Source organism: Saccopteryx bilineata, chromosome 2 (genome assembly GCF_036850765.1).
Source record: "Saccopteryx bilineata isolate mSacBil1 chromosome 2, mSacBil1_pri_phased_curated, whole genome shotgun sequence".
In the NCBI taxonomy this organism is placed as follows: Eukaryota; Metazoa; Chordata; class Mammalia; order Chiroptera; family Emballonuridae; genus Saccopteryx; species Saccopteryx bilineata.
The window spans coordinates 393,787,639-393,803,991 of NC_089491.1; the positions used below are offsets into that span (position 1 = coordinate 393,787,639).

Consider the following 16,353-nt stretch of genomic DNA (forward strand, 5'->3'; position numbering starts at 1 on the left):
GCTGGGAAGGAGCGGGGTGTGCAGTGCTGGGAGCCCCTCCCCGCTGGCTGGGCTTTCGAAAGAGGCTTCCGCATTGGTATTCTCTGTCCCTCACAACCCAAATTACACCGGCTCTCCTGGGACCCTTTTATCACACATTGTCACTCCAGCAAAAGGTTACGTAGGAGAACATCGACATCCCTCCCGCATATTAACTAAAACAGCGTTCTTGTTTTTCTCTTTTTAAACGCACAGGAAAAAAGCAGCTCACCTCCGAGCCGTTTTGTTTGTTTGTTTGTTTGTTTTTACAGCAGCTCAGATCAGACCAGCACTGGACTGGGTGGGAGGCAGGACCACTGCTCCTAGTCAGCTGCCTGCGGCCCTGGCCGGCCTGGAAGCGCGCCATCCACCTCTCGGCTTTCCGGCTTTTCTCCTTCACGAAAAGTGAAATAAAAGCCCCTCAGATGATGTCCGATCAGGGATGGTGTGAGGGGCATAGGAATGATTGGCTCACAGGACGGAAGGAGCGGAGTCCAACCCGTGTTCCTGTTCGGCTTGGCTTTGTCCAGCACGCGGTAGCCTGGTAATGGACCAGGACAGCTGGGTGGCACCCCCTCCCGGGCACTCCGAGCCTTTCCCTCCACCTCGTCTCTCCCCAGGCACTCGGCCCGCCCACCTGGGGTGCCCTTTCTTTCCTTTTTCTTTTCCTTTTTTCTTTTGGTCTACAGCATTTCTTAAAAACACCTTCCAGCCCTTCTGGAATCAGTTCCTCCATTCTGAAATTTTATAGATGAGTTTCAGAGAGACAGCGGCCCAAGACGAGCAAGAGCTGGGCTACCAGGAAGAACACCCGTGTCTACGCAGGGGACACACGCGGCCGCTCAGGGGACTCCACGTGCACAGAGGAAGGTGACAGCCCACCATTAGCTCTGCCTACAGTGGGCATGCAGGCCACCCAGACAACCTACAGGTTTCTGTAGAAAAAGCAAAAAAGTAGAGTTTTAATGTAAAATTTGACGTTGTCTTTAAAAAGCCTGGTTTGGCCAATCAGTGCCAATCTGGGGGTGTTGCCAATGGCCAAGCTTTAGCCTAGGTCTCAGGTCCCTGTGTCTCAGGCTCCCTCTGAGGACGGATGTCTGCTCACAAAGGGCAGCTCTGAAGCGGAGGCGGGGAGGAAGGGCAGCCAGGGAGCGTTCTAATCGGACAGGAAATGGTCGGCACATGAATTCTCCTCCCCCCCTCACACTGCATCTCCTCTTCCTCTTGCCCTCACTGCACCTCCACCTTCTTCCCAAACTGCTTCCCCCCAGCACTGCACCTCCTCCTCCTCCTCCTTCCCACACTGCTTCCCCCAGCACTGCACCTCCTCCTCCTCCTCCTTCCCACACTGCTTCCCCCAGCACTGCACCTCCTCCTCCTCCTCCTTCCCACACTGCTTCCCCCAGCACTGCACCTCCTCCTCCTCCTCACTGCACCTCCTCCTCCTTCCCACACTGCTTCCCCCCAGCACTGCACCTCCTCCCCTCCTCACTGCGCCTCCTCCTCCTGCCTGCACTGCTTCCCCCAGCACTGCACCTCCTCCCCTCCTCACTGCACCTCCTCCTCCTGACCACACTGCTTCCCCCAGCACTGCACCTCCTCCTCCTCCTCCTTCCCACACTGCTTCCCCCAGCACTGCACCTCCTCCTCCTCCTTCCCACACTGCTTCCCCCAGCACTGCACCTCCTCCTCCTCCTCACTGCACCTCCTCCTCCTTCCCACACTGCTTCCCCCCAGCACTGCACCTCCTCCCCTCCTCACTGCGCCTCCTCCTCCTGCCTGCACTGCTTCCCCCAGCACTGCACCTCCTCCCCTCCTCACTGCACCTCCTCCTCCTCCTTCCCACACTGCTTCCCCCAGCACTGCACCTCCTCCTCCTCACTGCACCTCCTCCTCCTCCTCACTGCACCTCCTCCTCCTTCCCACACTGCTTCCCCCAGCACTGCACCTCCTCCTCCTCCTCACTGCACCTCCTCCTCCTTCCCACACTGCTTCCCCCAGCACTGCACCTCCTCCTCCTCCTCACTGCACCTCCTCCTCCTCCTCACTGCACCTTTTCCTCCTTCCCACACTGCTTCCCAAGCACTGCACCTCCTCCCCTCCTCACTGCACCTCCTCCTCCTCCTTCCCACACTGCTTCCCCCAGTACTGCACCTCCTCCCCTCCTCACTGCACCTCCTCCTCCTGCCCATACTGCTCCCCCCACTGCACCTCCCCCCACTGCACCTTTACCCCACTCCTCACTACACTTCCTCCTCCTCCTCCTGCCCTCCCTGCACTGCACCTCCCCACACACACTGCACCTCCACCCCCACCCCTACCTGCACTTCCTCCTCCTCCTGCCCTCCCTGCACTGCACCTCCCCACACACACTGCACCTCCACCCCCACCCCTACCTGCACTTCCTCCTCCTCCTGCCCTCCCCGCACTGCTCCTCTTTGGCATTCCTCTGGGCTCCTGTACATTTCTCCCTCTCTGTGCTAAGCCTTCTTTTAGGGAATTACAATCTGCTGGGCTTTAATTACTGGTCCCCCAAGGCCCACCACCCCCTCCCACAGCACAGACTTAACCCCTCCCAAGGCTAGGAGACAAGCTGCAGGACTGGCCAGGCCCCCACTTCCCTCTGAAGTCAGAATCCATGATTCAGGGTTTCTGAAGTCAGGAATCCTGAATTTTGCAGGGAAATAAGGAATTCTGAGGGTCCTTTTCTGACCCTCCCCTGCTTCCCTTCCCCATGCAGTCGTACCTCCAAGCCTTGGCTCTGGCCAGGATCCCCGCAAGGGGAGCCCTTTTCCTCCACTGCCGTTACGATAAATCCCCACACAACCTGCACAGCAGTCCGTGCCTCGGATTACTTTCAGCCTCCACTCCTGCCTGTGACTCCCCTGTTGCCATCTACCGCCTGACCTTCTAGAACTCTCGGCCCTTGCATACCTCCAGGCCTCCCAGAATGCTGTGTAATGCTGCCTCCTAACGTCGGGAGTTTCCCGTCCAGACTTGGAGCCCAGGTTCCTACCTCGGGGAGGCCCACGCTGACTCTCCTGGGCAGGCCCGGGATGTGCCCCCCTGGGGCAGACCCACGAGGCTGCAGCTCAATGCTGAACAAAAGGCTGAAGGAAATGAAATTCGACGTATAAACCAGGCGCCCATCAGACGCCCTCTGACTCCCCTCCCGCGGGCCCCATCAGTGGGAACAGCTGTAGCAACTCGGTTCTTCTGCATGGAAGGTTTAGGACAGGGTGAACCATGCAGACAGGATCAGGCTAACTAGTTCTGGTAGGGTCCGGGGCACCCCTATATGAGCACTCTGCTCCCACACCCTCACCTCTGAGACAGCTAACAAGGGCCAAGATTGGTGTGGGATGTACAAGAGGCTGACACCGTGCACAGTTCTCAGGGCCTGCAGACCTGAGGTCCAAAACCAGACATAGGGGGCAATTCTGGTGACCCCGGGAGTCCGCAAACTGGTGGCCAGGGTCCAAATCTGGCCACGGGGGGTGGGGAGGGTGCTGGATTAGATTACAATATACACAAACCAGATGTCACAAAACATATGAATCCTGGTTCCTGAGGAGGTAGATGACGGACATCCCATATGCCACCCTGGCAGAGCTGCGCTGCGACACCCCAGGAGAGCCAGGTGCCTCTGCCCCTGGCATTGTCTGCTGGCCCTGCAAAGCCTGGAGGTCGGCAGTCCCTGCATTACACACAGGTGAGTTTATCTTCTGACCGCTCCTCCCAGGCGGACGTCTGCATTCAAGCAGTACCTCTGACGCTCTGACCACTGGCAGTGAGGCAAGGAGGCGTTATGGACCTTAGGAAAGGCGTGAAGGAGATGTTCTGCAGAAAGCAGATACCTTATAGCTCAAGGTACCCCTGAAAGGTGGCACCTTGTAGTGATGACCTGGGGCAGGCGGAGTCTGTCTGCTTCAGTGCAAAGGGCTTTTTAGTGGGATGAGCCAACATCTGTCGATCTCTTTCCCAGTTCTGCCCTTGGAAGGAGTGGATGCTCCCCTTTCTGGCCCATCTGCCCCCTCCAACTCTTTATAACACTACTTCTGGATACAGAACCTTATCCTTGGTCAAGGTTCCCCTAAGAATTTGGGACCTAGTCCAGAAACATCCCCTCTCTTTTCCCATTCCACCTTTCACAATGCAGCTTTGGCGGTGGCGGTGGTGGTGGTGGGCTCCAATAACCTTCTTAGTCCCCTGGGGCTCCTACTGCGATGACACGTCACCTCAACCCCAGAGCCTCCCCTAGAAAGCACAGAGGGAGTAACTCCCTCCGCAGAAGCCTGCAAACTCAAAGCCCCTGTCGTAGACACACAGGGGCGCCCTGAGTGGACGGACGCACAGATGGACACTTAATGAGCCCCTCTCTGTGCCCGGATGCTGTTCGGCCCTCGAACAAACTTGACCTGGTTTTCCTTACTTTCCTGACAGTCCTATCAAGAAAGAGCTATGATCCTCATTGCACAAAGGGGAAACTGAGGCTCAAAGAAGTGGGAAAAACCCTTGCTTATGGCCAGGAGCTCTCCAGTGCTTCTGGACGTGGCTGACCTAAAGCCGGGTCTTCTTAGATGTCAAGGTGAACCCCTCATCCACGCACCTACACTCCCATGAACCTCCACACTTCATTCCAGACCCAGGGCCACCTGGTTTAGTTTTTATTTTTTTCCCCATTGATTTTGCCTAATTTTATAACCAGCTTTTTCTCACGGCGCATGCAAAACATTAACAGTATCAAAGGGCCCTCATCTGGGCCACCTTAGTTATCAGTGTGACGCTGACACCACCTCCTGTGGCTTGCCAGACCGGAAGGCGCAACTGCCCACATTAAGTGTGAGACCCGTGCAGTCTGAACAAACTTCCAGAGAAACTGACCATTCCCGGGCACAGACGGGAGGAGCCAACCACAGCGATGACCCGTGGTCCCTCCACGTTCTACCCTAGAGGGAAGTTTTCCTCAGGGAACCCCATAAAGATCCTTAGTCACCTAAGAATACCCAAGGCGAGGGCCGCCCGGAGTTCACGGAAAGCCGCAGGAACCGCAGTGCCTCCCAGAGCCTGGGCCTTCCTGTCTGTTGGGGTGAACCCGTTCCCAGACCGCTTCCGTGCTGGGGGCTGGCTGGCCGTGCCTCTGCACGGTCCAGGGCCTTCTGCGTGTCTAGCGACTTCCAGGTTCTTGACTTCTGCGGAAAAATTTCAAGACACGAGTCCAGGTGAGGCGAAGGAAGGGCCCCTGGAGACAGGATCAGGGGGTCAGTTCAGGATGAGCTCCCCTGGGCACAAGTCTTGTCAGGACCCTTGGAGCTTAGGATAGAAGCAGCCAAGGACATGCCTCAGGAAAGGGGGCAGGGCCGTGGACATGTTCGAAGAAGAGCATGTGCTAGTTTATCATTAGTATTACGTCGACTGTTTTTCTACCTCTGTGGGCCCTCCGGGGCTGACCGGGGACGGGATGACCGGGCCAGGCAGAGCACGCCTAGGCCCAGACTTTTCCCAGAAGGGTCTTGGTGGCACACACCCAGGAGTGTGAGTCTGTGGTGTCTGGCAGTCCTCAAGGGGCACGTGTGGCTGGTCTGAAGAACCATCAGCCACCTTGGGGGACGGTGGGAGGGAGCGGGAAAAGGCCCGGCCCAGGCTGGCAGAGGTGACACGAGTCAGACCAGACTTGCCCTATCTGGCAAGTCCTCAGGCTTCCCATGTGAATGGACATCACAGCCGTCCACCCTGGGCCGCTGGGACCTCAGAGATGACCAATCTCAGGTTGCTGCGGAGGATGGGAGGGCTGTCCTTGAAGCCTCAGCTCCCCGGGGGTGATGAAAAAGGAGGACCCCTCACTGTAAGTCTGGAGACAGCTGGAAGCTAAGAAGGGGGCCTGGGCTTTGGGGGTCAGAGGACTGGGTCCAGCCTGGGGCCCCCAACTTCTGACGTCGCGACCTCAAGCATGTCACTTCCCTGTAACACCAGAACCACAAATGCTGACTTGCAGGATCTGTGTAAACACGTGGGCTCAGTGCCCTGCATTTGAGTGGGGACCCGTAGGACCTGGTGGCTTCCACCCACCTCCTGGGACCTCAGAGAGCACCCCCTACAGGAGGGGGGTAGCTTTAAATTCAACAGAGTAACTCAAACAGACCTCCAGGTACACCCGCAACACCTCCCCACTCAGCCCCGCCCCCTCCCCAAGGCACCTGGCCCTCAGTGGGCTGGGGCTCAAGGCTGGCAGTGCCCAGGAGTGGGATCCCGCCCAGTGTTCCATCCTCTGGTCTCAGCCTCATCCTCTCTCCCTCACTGGGGGATGTGAGCAGGAATGGCTCAATCAGGATATAATCGTTTTTAATTAACGTGCAGATCATTTCACAGGCTGATCTCCTTGGAGACCAGAGGGAAGACGGTCTTTTAAGATTTTCTTTTCTGCCTCCCTCCAAGTGGAAGGCTGCCCCCCACCCTCTCACCCACCCAGCGGCAACCTTGAAGGCAGCTGGAGAGCCTGCTGCCTGAATCCCTCCCGGGGTCATTAGGAGGGAAGTGTGTGCTCACACACAGTCACACGTGAGCGTGCCCAACCTTGGGGGCACGCTCTCCACAAATGCACAAACGGGATCAGAGACGCACGGACAGGGCGCGCATGGGGACACACACGGATTCGCACACACAGGCGTGCACGCACGCACGCACATGGGCCAGAGCTGGGAGGCACACTGACCCCTTCAGAAATGTGCAGACAGAATCCAAGGCACACACATGCCCGTGCTGGCAGGCACACCAACCCCCAAGAATACACAAACGGGATCAAAGACACACACACGGGCACACACACGTGTGCACGCGCCTGCGGGGACACGTCCGAGCACAGAGACGCACGACAGAAATGCCCTAATACCCGCACTCACGGGAGAGCTGCTCTCAACCTGCATGGCCGGTGGGCATGCGGGCAGGGAGGTAAACAACAGGTCCTTCCCTGCGATGGGAGGTCAGAGCCACAAGTACTTCACCCCACAAATACCCCGGCCCCAGCCCCTGACATTGAGGTGCCCTGCCACCTGTCCTAGCGGGGAACCCATGAACAGAGAAGCCACCAAGGTCTTGCCTCCCTGTCACCTGGGTGGCACCTGGGCTGGAGCTTCTGAGTGTCAGAGCCCTACCCCCAGACAGCGGCTCCATTCAGCCCTGGTGGCGCCCCTGGATGGCCACCCTGCCCGGCAGTCCCTAATGCCCACCCTGCCCGGCCGTCCCTAATGCCCACCCTGGGAGTGACAGCCCCCAACTGCTCCTCTTTGGGTTGCCCGGTGAGACTGGAGGGAGGGATGTTCTCTCTTCTTTCTTCATTTTAAATAGGTCCTTTCCTTCCCCCATTTTCTTCCTCCCTGACCTCTCTTCCCTCTTTTCTAATCCTTCCCTTTTTCTCCTATTGTCTCCTCCTCCATTCTTTGCTCTTTCTCCTTTGTCTCTTCCTCTCTTACCCTCCCTCTCCAGGAGACCTCCTGGGGTCAATCTATGATCAAAAGGGAGAGTGTGAGATGTAGCTGGTCCTTCCCCCACTCCCTCAGCGTGGGTTCTGTGCCCAAACTGCCCCTAGCTCCTGAACAGAACCAGAATCTGCTCTTTGGACAGGTAAACTGAGGCACGGGGCAGGGGCACAGCCCCTGGGTCCTCTGACATCTGCAAGTCCATCCCTTTCACTGCACCTGCTTCGTATTCTTGACTTAATCCTTTTCAAGAAACAGGACGGCAAAGAGGAAAAGCGAGTTGTGGGGAGAGGACGGCACCAGGGATCAGATGCTGGCCAACAGCAGGCTGGTGCCGGGTGACCCAGATCTGCGGACACGGCCAGTTAAGTACAACACAGAGGGCTCAGGTTCTCCAGCAGGTGGGCACGCTGGATGCGTCTCCTCTCTTGGGGTCTCAGTACTTCCATCTGTGAAATGGGCAAGGTCAGCCTGCGGGACTCTTACAAGAGGCAGAAACCAACATGGCAGGTCAGCAGCCCGTTCTCGGCTGCTGCAAGGTCCAGCAACTGCTGTGTGACCTTGGGGCTCACTTCCCTTCTCTGGGCTCCGTTTCCTCCTCTGTCAAAAGGAGGGGGTCAAGCAGGTGATTCCTTGCCACGGCCCCCCCCTTTTTTTTTTGGTTCCGGTAGAAGGTTCTAGATCGTGCTGGGGGGGAAGAGAACAATGTACCCTTTTCTCCGAGGGGGGGAGAAACTAACGAGAAGCCCGTTCCTTCCACTGCAGGCATGTTGGCGGAGCCTCTGGCATCAGCAGAATCATTTTCAGGAAATCATCTTAAACATCAAAAAAAAAAAAAAAAAAAGAGAGAGAGAGAGAGCTTTCTACACCAAATACATCCACTACCTCATTCATCAGGAGCATCCAGAATGCTGAACAAAAGGGGAATATTTAAGCAAATGATGGTACATCCACCAGCCTGGGAGAGTCTGAAGACGCGGTGTTTAAGGAGAGCTGGTTACAAAACAGGAAAGGCGCCTGTCCGCATGCCAGAGGAGAGCGCAGGATATACATCTGAATACAGAGAATGACGACAAAGCCTTATTTAAAAAAAAAAAAAAACCCACAAAATCACAAGCCAACCGCCAAGTCCACAAAGGATGACATCAAACTGTGAGCACCGTCTTAGCTCCTCTGTGACCTTCTTTTGTTTTCTTTTTATTTCTCAGATTTTTTATTAATGAACCATATTTCAGACGGTAGATATTGAAAAGATCTTTTTCTTTAAAAAGAAAAAAAAAAAAGGACTTAAATGCCTCCAACGTGAGAAACCTTCCCCTTTCCATTCATTTTATTCATTCATTCCTCACTGATTCATTCACTCCCTGTGTCTGTCCAGCCAGAGCTGAGGGCCCTTCTGGTGCCAGGCCTCGGGCTCTCAGATCCACGGGGGACTGGTTCTCACCTGCAGGAAACGGAAATGCGGGGTGGGCAGGGAAGCGCAACGCGGCCCCCCTCAAATAGCCACCCAGCAAGGAGCTCTTGCAGTCATGGAGCCCCTCCTCCTCCCAGGGAAGAGAAATCAATCCTGCCTGTGGCCCTGCCCCCTCCAGCCTCACCCAGGGCTGCCCTCGGCACCTCCGCCTTACAGTCTAGCTAGCCTAAGGGTCAGAAGCTCACCCTTCACCTCCAAGCCTCCAGCAGTGGGGTAACGAGGATGGGGGCGGGGCAGGGACCGGGGCACAAGTGCAGAAGGGACTCCCTGTCCCCAAAGCAACTCCACTGCCAGTTCCCGCGGGAAGGGGGAAGGAACCCCTTTTTCAAAGCCTCGGCCCGAAGCTGCTGCCCGACTGACTGCGTCACCCTCTCTGGGTCCTCGTGTCAGCCCCCCCCCCCCAGGTCCCTGAACCAGGCACCACCCGGGCGGGTCTTGTTGCGCTAGGACTGCTGCAGAGGGAGCACCCGCGGGGAATCGGCTGGCTCCCCTCGCCTGTTAGCGAGTCAAAGGGTCAGACTCTGTGTTCCTGCTCCGTGGCGGCTGACAGATATCTGGGGAGGGTTAACTCTTTCTGCTCCGGGACCAAGCCACAGAAGGCCCTGAGAACGGTCTGCCACCCCCACCTCAGGGGCTTCCTCTCGCCCCCCAGGACTCTTCTTTGAAGTAGGGAGAATTTCTTTCACCTGCCTGGGTGTCCAGCTTGGGGTCCCTGGCTAGCCCTTCTGGGGCCGCATGCCTGGCAATCTAATGAAGGCAGATTTCCACTGACTATCCACTCCCACTCCTGCATTCCACACACGCCCCCCCCCCAAAGAAGCTAAAGGATCTGGGAGCTACAGGGCTGGAAGCCTCTGACCTCCGGGCTCCCACTTTGAGTTGAGCCCCCCCTCGGGATTGCGATCCCTAGAAATTCTCTGGGTTAGCACACTCCCTTCCCATGGCCCCACTGGGAAAAGAAGTTCCCACCACTCTCCTCCCCCTCTCCTTCCCCTCCCCTAGTCTCTGAGGGGAAGGGGTGGCCCAATCACCGGGTCACCACAGCAGCGTCTACTGAGAATTGCAAGATACAAACACTTCGTGTCTCACACACACACACACACACACACACACACATCACCCTCAGGATCACCTCTGAAACCCGCATTGTACGTAGAGGGAGGAGGCTGAAGGGGGGGGGCTCCAATGGTCCTTAAGTCACCAGCCAATCACCAAGCCCCCAAAGGGCTAGAATCCACCACCCAGGGCAGAGAACCCGGGTCCCTGGCCTTCCCCGAGCATCTCACCTTACCCCTGCCCCCTCCCCTCAAGGCGCCATCCTACGTCAACGTCTCTAACCCAAACAAGTCCCGGTCCCTAATCAGTCCCCTAACCCTCCTCCTCTCCCGCAAGGGGTCAGTAACCCCCCGGAGAGACCGAGCTACCACTAACCCCCCACACCGACAGCAGAAGCGCAAGATTTCATTGTCAGCCTGGCCACTCGGGCGCAAGATTCCGCAGGCGCTGGCGCGAGGAGTGGGGAGGGGACACCAGGGGAAGTGTTTGAAGCTGCTGCTCCTCCAGCTCTGTACTAATCGGAAGCCGCTGGGGGTGGGAGGAAGGCGGGGGTGGGAGAGCTCGACCTTAAGCACTGGCGGACGGCAAGGAGGGGCTGTGGCTGGCAGCCGACTGGAGGAAGCACCGGAGGTGACGGGGGCGCCAAGTTCCCCGGGAGACTGTGCTCTCGGGAAGTTTCCCACCGGTTGCCGGGAGCAGGACAGGTCGCGCAGACGGCCCTCGCTGGCCTGACCAGCTCCAGGGCACAGATGACGAACTTGAGCAAAACTACTTCCTTCTCCGGCATCCCTCACCTCCCCATCCACTGGCCACGAGCCCCTCCATCTCGTACCCTTGCAAGTACCACTGTTGCCAAGACCTTGGAGAAAAGGGGAGGTCGGAATCCCAGCACAACCAAACTGCGTGTCCAAAAAAAAAAAAAAAAAAAGAAAGAAAAGAAATTCCTTCTCCTGATACCAATTCCCTCAACCGGCATGGAAAACCCCCAAACAGGCACATCTGCAACTCCAGCCAAGATTGCGGCTCGCGGGAGGGGTGCCGGCGGGGACAGCCCCGGGTTTGGAGCTGGTCTGAGCGCCGTGGCGGCCAGGGGATCCAGGAGCCCTCGCACCCCAGAACGGCTCCCCAAAGACACAAAGCTCTGCCGCCAACAATACCTGCGGGCTCCTCCTGGGTCTCCCGGGCGCCGCTGCTGCGTCTCGCCGTCACCCTTTCCCCCAGGGCGGCAGTCTCTCTCCTCCTCGTGCACCGCTCTCCCCTTGCTTCTTCCAGGACGCGGCGGCCAGATGAGATCCTTGGGAGAAAAAAATGTGAGCGCTCGCACGATTCCTTTCTCTCCGCCCGCCGCTCGCGGCAGCCCGGGGCTCGCTCCTTTCTCCCCCGCGCTCCCGCGCGCGCCGCGCCTCTAGCGCCCCGCGTTTCCTTCTCAGCAGCCCCTGCGAGCGCCCTCAGTAGCCATTATTCACGGGTCGCCGGGGGACAGGAGGTAATTAGAGACCGCCCCGTGGCTGCATCCACTCGGAAAGCGCGAAGCCGGTGCGGGGGGCGGGAGGGAGCGCGCGCACTCGCGCGCGCGCGCGAGGAGGGGCGCGCGACAAGGGGGGCTTGGCTGAGCGCAGCCCGCGCCCCAAACGAGGGGGAGGGGAGGCGAAGGAGGGGGCGGGGAAGAAGGAGGCGGGGGGCGCCGGGGAGACGCTCCCGCGGCTCACTGCGGGGGCTCTGGGTCATCAGCTAGGAGGCTCTTGGCACTTAGGGATTGGGGTGGGGGGGGGGTGAATGTCTCCGTGTGTGTGTGTGTGTGTGTGTGTGCGCGCGCGCGCGCGCGCGCGTGTGTGTGTACTCGCGCGCGCGCGCTGCACGCTTGTCAGAGATAAAAGGGGAGGGAGGGAACGCTTTAATATTTTTCCAGTGACTTACGAGCCGGTGGGTGAGCTCTTGGCTGCGCGTTTAGGTCCCTGTGTGTATCAATGAGGCTGTATATTTCTGGTCTGTCCTACGTGTGAATGTCTCGGGGTGCAGGGGTCTGGCTGCGAGCTGTGAATGGCTGCAAGCTGTGAATGTGTCTCTGGGTCTTGGAGGGACTGAGTGATGCGATGCCTGCGTGGGTCATGTTTGTATGCGATTGTTTATGGGGGCAGTGTGACTGCGTGGGCAGGACTGCGCCTGTGCGGGGCTGTGTCTGTGTGAGGTTGCGTGTGTGTGGGATTGTGTCTGCGTGGGCCCGAGTGTATCTGAGGGTTGTTGTGTGTATGTGGGGGCTTGTTTGCGAGTGGGATTGCGGTTGTTGGGGCTGTGGGTCTGCATATGGAGGGGGCAGTGCGCCTGTGCAGCGGTGTGGGTCTGCGTGAGACTGTGGTGTGTGTTTGTGGGCGATCTGGTATGGGGTTGTGTTCGGCTTGCGGGTGTGAGACCTGGCGGAACAGGGGGTGGTGGGGTGGTCCTAGGGGTGTGGGGGATCCCACCACTTCAAAAGAGCTGCTTTAGGTGCAAACAGGCTGCGATGGGTTCGGGGTGCAAAGCAAAGAGTAGTGGCGGAGGAGGGGCGGGAGAGAGAAGGCGGAGAAGAGGATTTAGTCCTGCGTCCTCTCTCTCCACGCAGCTTGGAGATCCTGGCATTTGGGAGCCCTACGGTCCTAGAGACGCTGGGTTTGGAGAATGCTGCTGGGCCGGGGAAGCTGAGTAAGGGCTGGGGGGACCCAGGAGCAGCCCAGAAGCGCGCCGCGGGGGCTGCCTGAAAAGGCAGGTCATGGTCGAGAGACAGCAGAGGACTAGGCCTAGACAAAGAAGAACAGCACCGGAGACTTCAAGGCAGACCGCACCTCCAGGTTCCCCTCTCCCCGCCCCTGCCCCCCGCCCCAGCGGCTAAGGGGTGGCCCAGATAGCTAAAGTCCGGCGAGGAGCCCTCACATCAGTGGCGTGACCCCTCCTTTACCCCAACCCTCCAGAACCCGGGGGCAAGGAATTATGCGCCTCAGGCGGCCGCAGCAGGGGGGTTGTGAGCGTTCTGGAAGGCACGGTGCCAAGGGGCTGTGATTGAGCGCCGGGCTGGCCAGCGCCTCGCCAGGCTGCTCACCGCACACGCAGCCATTCATTCATTCATCCATCCATCCGTCTCTCCAACCGCTCACCCACCCACCCTTCCTCCTCCTCCAGACACGTGTCCAACCTATGGTCGGTCTACTCCATTATCGATCACCATTATCGATTATTGAGCCACGGACCACACAGACTTGTCAGACCTGGCTCACTCCACTAGTTTGTTTTCCTCTCTGCTCAACCCTCACCCACGCTTCCCCTTTCAGACCCCTCTCTGTTCTGGGAAGAGGGAAGGCAGATGTGGCGGTTCAGTGATCAGCCGACTCCTCATCATCTCCCGACCCCCTCACCCCGCCACTACTCACGTCTTCATACTGGGGGAGGGGGCCGCTTCTCCCCACCCCCTCCCTGAAGCCTGGGGGCTCTTTCAAAAGGGCAGCGGCAGGCTGTCCGTCTCCACTCCACTGCTTCAGTGCCTCCCTCAGTCCCGCCCCCCTCCTGGCTGGGGATGAAGGAAGCAAGTGGGGAAAAGGGTTTCATGAAAGGGCTGCTGTGCCTCTAGGTCCTTGGCTGAAGGCTGTGCAGCGCTGGTGGCACAGAGGCCACCGGTACCCCACTGGCCTGAATAGTCCATCCCAAACAGTGTCAACTGGGAAATTCAAAACACATTCCTGGGCTCCAGCCCAGACCTAATCAATCCAAGTGCCCAGAGCCTTGCTGTCTCCTTGCACATGCTGTTCCCTCTGCCAAGGAATCAATACGTTCCTGCCAGGCCCGGAGCATCCAGACTCCTGAGTGTGGCTGTCCAGGGCCAAAGAGCAGCCTCACTCCCAGGATGGACCCAAAACGGCCCTCTGAGCTAACCAACCCCCTGGCTCACCTGTTAAGGACAGGTAAACAAAGGGACAGCAGGCACCCACTCCCAGCCAGCAGGCCCGGGGCGGCCCAGCGACCCTCTGGGCTCTGGTTCCCCATCTTTAAAACACACACTGCTTAGTCTCTGCCTTCAGTGATCTGGCCTGGGAGCCAGAGTCCTTCTGTCCTAAGGCTGCTGGGTGAGCCCAGGAGAGGCCCACTGGGTGCCCCATGAGACAGAAAAGTCCAGATCCCTGCTGGGAGCCACCAATCCAGCCATAAACTGATCCATAACCTATCACTGCACACTTACCTGACCCTCAGCCTCACATTGTCCCTGTCACATCCTCACTCAGCCACATCTCCCATGCAGCCACCAACAAGGTCAAGACTGGCAGGTGAACTATGAGGATAGCAGTGTTTGCCCCCTTCCCCTGGGGGAGTAGAGGGACAGGCTCCCACCCCTCCCTGTTTTCAGAGTGGTCAGAAGAAAAATGTCCCTACAGTTCTTGATGAGATCGCACATGGTCAGGCCCCACCACCTCTCTGACCTCATTCCCTGCCCCCCTTACCACTGTCCCTTGAATTTTTTTTTTAATTCAGTGAAAGGAGGGGAAGCAGAGGCACACTCCTGCATGGGCAGGACCAGGATCCATCCGGCAAGTCCACTAGGGGGTGATGCTCTGCCCATCTGGGGCATTGCTCTGTTGCTCAGCAACCAAGCTCTTCAAAGTGCCTGAAGTGGAGGCCATGGAGCCATCCTCACCACCTGGGGCCAACTCGCTCCAATCGAGCCATAGCTAAAGGAGAGGAGGATAGAGAGAGAGAGAGAAAGGAGAGAGGGAGGGGTGGGGAAGCAGATGGGCAGTTCTCCTGTGTGCCCTGGGCACGAATTGAACCCAGGACATCCACAGGCCAGGCCAACGCTCTACCACTGAGCCAACGGGCCAGGGCCTCACTATCCCTTGAATCTACAGACATGCTCGTATTTCACTTGCTGGTCCCTCTGCCTGAAATGCTATTTCCTAGCTTCTAATGTAGCACATAATTTACCTATTTGCATGTTTTGTATTTATTTTTGCCTGTTGGCTCACTGGTGTATCCTCCATGCCTGGAATGGTGCCTGGCACACACTCAATGAGTATTGGTTGACTGAGTCAATGAGTGAGGGAATGAGTGAATGAGGTTGACCCTAGACCTTCTCCTGTGAACATGACCCAGCCTAGGGCTTTCTCTTTTTTGACCCACCAGCCCTTTCCAGAACCATACGGGCGGGGTGGGGCTGGAGAACACCAGGGGAAGGGTAGGTCACGTGACTCGGCCGTCACTCAGTGAGTGCCATTCACAGAATCTGGGTTCTAGGCGCAGGTCCTAGGGTGTTGAGGGGACGAGATGGGAGGGTGCTTTATCCCAAAGGAGAGCAGAGCCCTTCAGCTGTTCCAGGGACCTCTGTACTGTTCCTAGGGTCCGATTCACACCTGCCAACCGGGGATGGAAACCCCCTATCGACCAGGGTCCTTCTGTGTTATCATCATGCAAGGGACCTGCCAACCTCTGAGAGGAGAAAACCAGGCTCAGAGCCATCACAGGACTTGTCAAGAACACATAGCAGGACGATCTCATCCCTACCTGACTATACGTTTCTAGAGAGATCTTGTCACCTCTGCCTGGCACACAGCGGGTGCTCAACATGCATTTAGCCAATGAATCAAGTGGCCAGTGTCAAGATTCAAACTTAGAGCTGCCTGGCCCCCAGACCCTTGCTTGTTCTATCAGAATCTTGGCAGGATTCCATGGGATCGTGTATTCCTCCGGGCACACAGCAGGTGCTCTATAAATGCTGAGGGAATGGCCGGCAGGGGAGGCTGACGAGATCCCTCCCTGCTCTGGCCAGGGGTCTAGTTCCACCACTGACCGAATGAGTCCCACCCCAGGCCAAGGGGGAAAAGGGGATCCATCCCCTTGGCTGACCGGTAGGGGAGTTTTAGGGGCCAGCGTGGAGATTTCTCAAGGGTCTCAAAGCGCCCAGTCTTCCCTGTGTTCGGGGGAGCCAGGGGCCTGGACATGTTGTCCTTTTGTTTGTCTAAGACGTCTAAGACTGTCTGAAGAGCTGTGTTCCTACCGAATGTGTGTCCACATGTTATTCCAGGGTTAAATAATAAACAGGGAGGGGACCCCAGGGATGGACTTGGTGAGTCCAGGCAAAGAGGTCAGCAGGCCGGCCAGATGATAGGCCACCAGGAACAGGGGCTAGCCAGGGGCCATGCTGGGAGAGAAGGGCACGAGGTAGAGAAGAGGGGCCCAGACTCCACCTCCCAGACCAGGCAAGTGCCACTGAGATACAGAAGTTGCGTTCAAGTTCATCTCCGGTCTGGTGGCCCCCAGGCCCTGCGCACCTTGGGGTTCTGTGGCTCACCGAGGAGAAGGCTCAGCAGGAGG

The 16,353-nt window shown here is 57.9% G+C and overlaps 1 protein-coding gene across 2 annotated transcripts in view; it reads right to left on the reverse strand.

Annotated features, from left to right (window-relative positions):
* The window catches only part of RAI1 (retinoic acid induced 1), a 130,865-nt gene that overhangs the window by 72,988 nt on the left and 41,524 nt on the right, over positions 1–16,353 (reverse strand). The window contains exon 2 of one of the 2 annotated variants that reach the window (XM_066264468.1): positions 11,181–11,317. The exons of the other annotated variant lie outside the window; for it this stretch is intronic. The gene's annotated coding sequence lies outside the window, so the exon portion shown is untranslated. The remainder of the gene's footprint in view (positions 1–11,180; positions 11,318–16,353) is intronic. 2 annotated transcript variants of the gene reach the window in all.